This window comes from Oryzias melastigma, linkage group LG6 (assembly GCF_002922805.2).
Source record: "Oryzias melastigma strain HK-1 linkage group LG6, ASM292280v2, whole genome shotgun sequence".
In the NCBI taxonomy this organism is placed as follows: Eukaryota; Metazoa; Chordata; class Actinopteri; order Beloniformes; family Adrianichthyidae; genus Oryzias; species Oryzias melastigma.
This window is the reverse complement of record NC_050517.1, coordinates 17,542,613-17,550,677: the sequence shown is the minus strand read 5'-3', so window position 1 is coordinate 17,550,677 and position 8,065 is coordinate 17,542,613.

Here is an 8,065-nt window from a genome sequence, read left to right as displayed (position 1 = left end):
ACAAAAAAAGCCTTTTTTGATGATGCGATGATGTTATCATCACAACAAAAATATTTTTTAAAACGAGATAATAGATGTTATCACGAGAAAAAACTTTTTTGAGAACAAGATAAAAGATGCCATAAAAGTGTTTTTTTATATAACGAGATGGTAGATGTTAATATCATGAGATAGTAGATATCATTATCACGAGAAAAAACTTTTTTGAGAACAAGATAAAGATGCCGTTAAAAATGTTTTTTTAATATAACGAGATAGTAGATGTCAATATCATGAGATAAAAGATTGTTTTGATAAAGAGATAGTAGATATCATTATCACGAGAATACACTTTCTTTATAACGAGATAGTAGATGTTGTTATCACAAGAAAAAAAAGTTTTTTATAACAAGATTATAGATGTTATCATGAGAAAAAAACTTTTTATAATGAGACAGTAGATGTCGTTATCGCAAAAAAACGTTTTTTATGACAAGATAGTTGATGTCGTTATCATGAGAAAAATCTTTTTTGATAACGAGATAGTAAATGTCATTATCACAAAAAAGCCTTTTTTGATGATGCGATGATGTTATCATCACAACAAAAAAACTTTTTTATAACGAGATAATAGATGTTATCACGAGAAAAAACTTTTTTGAGAACAAGATAAAGATGCCGTTAAAAATGTTTTTTTAATATAACGAGATAGTAGATGTCAATATCATGAGATAAAAGATTGTTTTGATAAAGAGATAGTAGATATCATTATCACGAGAATACACTTTCTTTATAACGAGATAGTAGATGTTGTTTTCACAAGAAAAAAAAGTTTTTTATAACAAGATTATAGATGTTATCATGAGAAAAAAACTTTTTATAATGAGACAGTAGATGTCGTTATCGCAAAAAAACGTTTTTTATGACAAGATAGTTGATGTCGTTATCATGAGAAAAATCTTTTTTGATAACGAGATAGTAAATGTCATTATCACAAAAAAGCCTTTTTTGATGATGCGATGATGTTATCATCACAACAAAAAAACTTTTTTATAACGAGATAATAGATGTTATCACGAGAAAAAACTTTTTTGAGAACAAGATAAAGATGCCGTTAAAAATGTTTTTTTAATATAACGAGATAGTAGATGTCAATATCATGAGATAAAAGATTGTTTTGATAAAGAGATAGTAGATATCATTATCACGAGAATACACTTTCTTTATAACGAGATAGTAGATGTTGTTATCATGAGGAAAACTTTTTTTTTGATAATGAGATATTAGATGTCATTATCAAAAGAAAAAAAAACTTTTTTGATGAAGAGTTAGGAGGTGTCATAACAAGAAAAAAAAACGTTTTTGATAACGAGATAGTAGATATCATTAGCACAAGAAAAAAAAAGTTTTTTATTTTTTTATTTAACCTTTATTTTACAAGTAAATCCCATTGAGACCATATCTCTTTTTCAATGGAGACCTGGATGTCATTATCACAAGAAAAAAAACCTTTTTTTTTTTATTATAACGAGACAGTAAATGTCATTATCATGAGAGAATAGGCAAAATAAAGTAAGGTAGGTCATTAGCCTGTACAGGTCCTGTACAATTTAGAAAGTTTCTACCTTTAATCATGTGTAGTACATGTATAGAATAGCAAATATCAAAGATATGCAAGTAAAATACTAGTAAATAACTTTTAATCAAGCAACAGTACATCACTTTAGAGTAATAAACTATATTATCTTCATAATTAATTCGCTCTCACATCTCTTGCTATAGGCATAAAAACAGTGAAAAAAAATATAAGGCAACACTTTTGCTATTATTTGGCTCTAAATTGTAGTTTTTGCTCTAAATTACCATTTAAGTGAAATGTCTTAATTTTAAGAGTTCATTAAATTTTTATCAAGTCAAGCCAGGATCAATTGCAGTGCTCTCTTGGAGGTTTGCTGCCGTGCTCCATGGTGAGGTACTCAGATTCCTATGGAGCTTTTTTTTTTTTTTTTTTGTGAACGCCCATTCCCTTGCCTGTGGCAGCAGGTACAAGTGGCGGCAGCCTGTCAAAGCCTAAAGGCTTATTGATGTTCTTACAGCCATTAACATGGCAAGTAATAAATAACAGGAATGAGCCCCCAGCCATACGAGCCAGGTCAGCCTCGGTACAGTAGGACTTGGGGCAGCCGTGGACTGTCATTAGGAGCATGCTTACCATGAAGCAGCATGCATTGCACTCTCTGTGTCAGATCCTCTTTGTGGCCTTCCTCTAATTGCTTGAGTTTTTTTTTCTTTTGGCCTGTGTGAACAGAATAAAGCAATCCAGCAGGAGTAATATAAATGCTGTAACAACTGCCCTCAGGTGGGTTCAAAATTGTCATAATTGCAGATGCCATGCAAGCACCAAGAAAAAGAAAATCCTCATTACACTTGCTTCTACATTCTTCCAGCATGCTGGAGCATGCCACTTCTGCTTATAAAGTGTGATATTCATCTCTGTTGCTGGCTATCGTTGCTAAATCTGCCATTTTTAAAGGGTTGTAATGACGTTCTTTTTTTTTAACATACATAAAGTGTAGTTCCTCAGGAAACCAAGCCCCTGTCCTGAGCTTTCAAGTTTTCAGAATGCAGGTTTAAACTGAGGGTAAGGTAAATTTGGCCTCCAGTGTTAGTTCATTTTTGCTGGCACGGACGCGTTTTTGGGCACAACTAAGCATCTGCTAGTATTTCACTGGCAAGGCCTCAGTCGGTGAGGTACTGTATCAGGGGATTTCTCCCCTCTGGTGATGGCTCCGGTCCAGACTAAGAGCTCTGTTGACATGTAAAGAGAGGCTCCCTGTGTCAATGTGCTCACTGTGCAAGGATACAAGAGAATAGGTAGGTGGTTGTTACAGTCGGACAGGCCAGAGACAGCCTGCTGGAGGCTCCAACAGACTTATTGTACATGAGGCGTCAGAGGGCTGTTTTATTTTGATTGGGAAAATATTTGTGAATCCATTATGGGGTTACACCTACAGACGTGGGTTTAGGAGACAGTAGGAGTTTGTTTTCATCCTTTTCATCTTTCCCTCTAAGCTACCATCAACCCTCCCTTCCCTAACATGCCCCTAACACACCCACCCCTCCTCATGTGCACACACGCGCACCCATACACACAGCAGAGTTTTTAATATCAAAGTGCGCAGTCTGACAGGGGTAAGTTTCAAAACAAGGGCTCTTTTGTCGGGGCTCCCTCCAGCCGGGGAGGAACGACAAGAACTTGTCAACCCTTGTTCAGTTGGAGATGAAGATGAAGAGAGGGGGAAAGGGTTGGGACAGAATTGGCTTTTCTACAGCGCACAAAAGACATTATTTAGGTGTCTGGCAGTGGCTATGAAACTGAATAACTTAATTGTAGCTTATTAAGGACCAGGATTCATTTTTTAGATTCATTTTTTAGATTCCCCCATATATTTAACATCATGCATGGTGGGGACATGGTGTCTGGAAGAATGTAAAAAGACTGTTTTGATCTTGCCAAAAAGAAAAAAAATACTCAAGCATAATTAGAGAAGATATAATAGCTTGTATCAAGCTTGTGTGTTATTTACTTACAAAGTTTAGCTTAAAAAATACACAACTTTGCAAGTTGCAGAAGAAAATAACAGATTTCCAGGTAGGACTGGGCGATATGGAAAAGTATATATTGTGCCATTTCTTCTCTATCAATTTTATTTGTTTTATTGCTGAACTTTTGTGCGGAAATGTATTTTCTTACTAAGAAACTTAAAACTATTGTGTACTTCAAAAATGTTTCTCATTCGTGACAATTCAGTTACATGTAACTTGAAAAAATAAAGTCAGAGAAAAGTAAGAAATTATATTTTGTCATTATTTTTCAAAGAATACCTGAAAATATGCTTTATTTTGGTATATATCCTTATTGTGATATAAAACAACTTATATCGTGATACACAATATTTTTCCATATCGCCCAGCTCTATTTCCAGGTCACAAACTTATCTGGGTATTTTTTTTATCCACGTTAATTCTTAGTTATTGAATTTATGCAACCACTGAAAAGCTTGTGGCTTTTCAACAAACTTACTTCTGATTAGCCAGAGTGGTTGTCATAGAAAATATAACACAGAAAAATAAATAAATGAAATAAATAGATCATAATTTTAAAGTAAACTAAAGTGAGAGACAACACCCATACAAAAGAAGAAAAAAAAACACTGTAGCTTTAAGACTGGGGCTCAAGTCCTTTTTTGTTGTCTATAATATTAATGAGTCCAATATATCAAATTCTGTTGTCCATCATACATTCGAAAACACTGTTTACACAACATATTTAGACATTGCACATTTTGATTTATATAAAATCATATCAGGATTTTTGAATATTTTGTAGCCGTTTTTTCCACATGGATTTAAATATGTCACTCTCCAACCGCGATGAATATGTCCATTTCTCCAGGTTATATATCTCAATATAATCTGAGGCCTTTTCTATATGTGACGTCACAAGGGTTTTGTCCATATGTCAATCCTTTGATTGTAAAGTAAGGTATGGCATTTTTTAATTAACAATTCAAAATTCAAAATGCGTTTCAAAATGAAAGATCAAATTGCATATTGAATTGTAAATTGTAAAATGCATTGTCATTTGAATAATGACATCAAAAACCCACAACAATATACAATGCAATTGATTTTGTTTATATTCAATATTTTATTTTAAAAATTCTAATATTGAATTGTAAATTTTGATATTGAATTGTAAATTGCAAAATGAATTATAATATTAAAAGCCTAATTTGAATATTGAATTGTCAATTAAAAAATGCATTTTCAAAATGAAATGTCAAACTGCATATTGAATTACAAAATGCACTGTCATTTGAATAATGACATCAAAAACCCATGACAATTTACAATGCAATTGATTTTGTTTTTGTTCAATATTTTATTTTTTAAAATTATGGTATTGAATTGTATATTTTCATATTGAATTGTAAATTACAAAGTGAATTATCATTTTGCAAGCCTGAATTAAATATTGAATTGGAAATTGAAAAATGCATTCCCAAATTGCATGATGAATTTGCAAATTGAATTGTCAATTGAATAATGCATAATACTTTGAATTATGACCTAAAAAAACTTCCATAGAAAACTCTAATGATATGTTCACAGCACCCTCAACAATCTAATGATATGTTCACAGCACCCTCAACAACTCGCGTTCAACTGACCACTTCCAATGAAAAGTCTATGTTGACATGTCGCAATGCAAGATCTTAAGTCTGGTCCTGGGTTCTATGTATAAAACAGCTGTTTGCTGATCACACAGTGGAAGTTCAACCAGTTGAACTTCTTGACTGCTAAATCGCAAAAATGATGAACTGTGGATTTGGTAGTGACTTGTGGGTTGCGTCCTTTTTATACCTCGAAAGTACCAACCGTTGAAAACATGATCACGAAGGAGAAATAAATATATTAGCATTTTCTGCCCAGCCAGAATTATATAAAGCCAAGTGTTTGATATATCAGAATTGAGCTGTGAAAGAAAAAGTGCGTTACCACGATTAGTGCGTTATTGAACATGCGTCTCGTGCCCAGTGTGAACATAGCAAAAGAAGAAACCTCACCAGCATAAATGTAGTAGCAGATATCACACAAGACACAGCGGACAAGTGGTAACATGCTATCATTTTAACAGCAGCAATGATGAAAAATCTAGCCTAAAAAAGGAAAAACATATATTAGTTATATTTTTATAAAAAACTTGATCTGTTATACCCTTCAAACTCAAAGTTAGAACATTTTCTTCTCACTTAACAGAACTAATCGCAGATTAATTGACATTTCTGAACATTGTACTGACAAATTTACACAAAGTATTGACACTGATAGAAGGAATTCATTGAGCACATGATTATTTTACAAAAACATTCCAGGTTTAATTCACACAATGTTGGTTAAATTGTAATTAAACAAGTTTAATTATATCACAGTCGTTTTTTAGCATCATAAACGTCAAAATGAATAAATCAGTCATCTTCCAATAAATGTGTGCTTACACCAGGGGAAAAAAAGAAAGGCCCTCCGGTCTTGTGACATACCACAGCACTTTAATTCCTCTGTTTATCATCATAGTTGTGACCTGCTGCTCAGAAAAGATTGTCAAGCAGATTACAATTCTTTTTTCTTCTTTCCCCACACTTTCATGGTTAAGATGAACCTACAGCCTTAAGAGTGGTTATTTGGTCACCATCACGAGCTGGAATTTTATCTCCGCGTTGACGCATGAGAGATCCAAACTGTCATCTAACTAACCCGACTACAACTTTACAGGAAAAGTATTTGCACTGAGGCTCTCACTTGGTATGAAAGTCAACATGTGTGTGTTTCAGGCTGCTGGTACAAAAATGTACATTTAAATTGAGCTGTATTGTACACAAAAGCAGAATGGAGCACTTCTGGCTTCTGGCCAGACCAGAACCCAGATGTGCAGCTTTGTTTGAGCCTTGTTCTGAGATGTAAGTGTGCAGTGAAGAGCTGCCTACTGGACACACACTGAGGAATCTGGACAGCAGATGACTGCTCGCTGCTTCTTTACAGTGAAACTGTTGGCCTGATAAGTGTTCAGTACATGAAAACATTAACAGAAAAAAGAAAAATTCTCCCATGTGTCAATGTCAAGACAAACAGATTCAAACCAACCTTCTCTTGTCCTTTGGTTATTACTGTTTTAAGTCATGAATTTATGATTATGTATGTTATATATATATATATATATATATATATATATATATATATATATATATATATATATATATAAATGAGAACTTTTAGGTATGCTTGACAAGATTGTTTGCATGAAAAACAAAAACTTTGAAAATAACTTTTTTTTTGTATTGGTTGAAAAGTTCTGGTTGCTTCCATATTTTTTCAAATACATAATTGTGTGCTGGCTTGGTGATAACCAGCAGAGGTGGATCCAAATTTTATATTATGATATTTTGTTAATGATTATGCACAAAGAAACCAAACAAATTTTCATCAGTTGTCTATTTGAGTTTTTTATTTTAAAATCTACATTCTTATAACAGACAGACCGAATTCAAACTCTTCCCCTACTCCTACATTTAAGCCTCCTGTGAGAATAACAAACCCCTGTCCACACAAGATGTCAAGGGTATCTTTTCTTTTATGATGTTTTTTAGAGAAAACGCATAAAACATCATTTTTTTAAGGGAAGTATGGCAAGAAAACAACCTACAGTGCTGCATCGTCAAGTCATACCACAAACAGGCCTCCATTTTGAAGAGGTCCTCTTTTATAGGTGGCTAGCTCCTCCCCCTCACCAAAACAACCCAATTACTAATCAAAAATTAAACACATATCATAACAAACATTCATGGGCATTTTACTTTTAAGAAATTCAACATAATAAAACAAAAATATGTCTCCCATTAAACATCAATTCCAAATAGAAACTACAAAGTACAAAGAGGACATTTTTAATTTTAAACAGGCCTGTCAAAAGAAACCAAAATCACTGGACTCCCTAAAACAGGAAGCGAACAGATAAAACACAAGACAACCATAATCCAGTGACTACCAATAAACTAAACAAAGTGAAATGCAACAGATGTTAAAGCTGAACAGTGTGTGCACCCACTGACGCAGTTACATACAAACCACTTTGTTAAACCCTTACTCAGGGACAGACGTGTGCTCTGTCACGCCTCCAAAAACCGATATAGAAAAATAGAGGCTATTTCTGAATTCCCATCCTAATCCTTAACTACTAAAAAACTACATAGTGCAGGACAAAAACACACCACATGTCAATAACCATAGGACAAACATTTATTGAACACACTAAAACTAATTTTTTTAAACTTGAGAAATGTAACTTTTTAACAAAACTATGAATAAAAACAGGCAGGGATATTATTCCAGAATAAATCAAATAAAACCTTAAACTTCTTTAAATATTTTTCTATCCGCAAAAAAATGCTTTGTCAAAATAATACAAGTTAAAATGCTGATGTCCAAAGTTTTCTGTTAATGTGCAAACAGCAGGTTGTGTTATTTG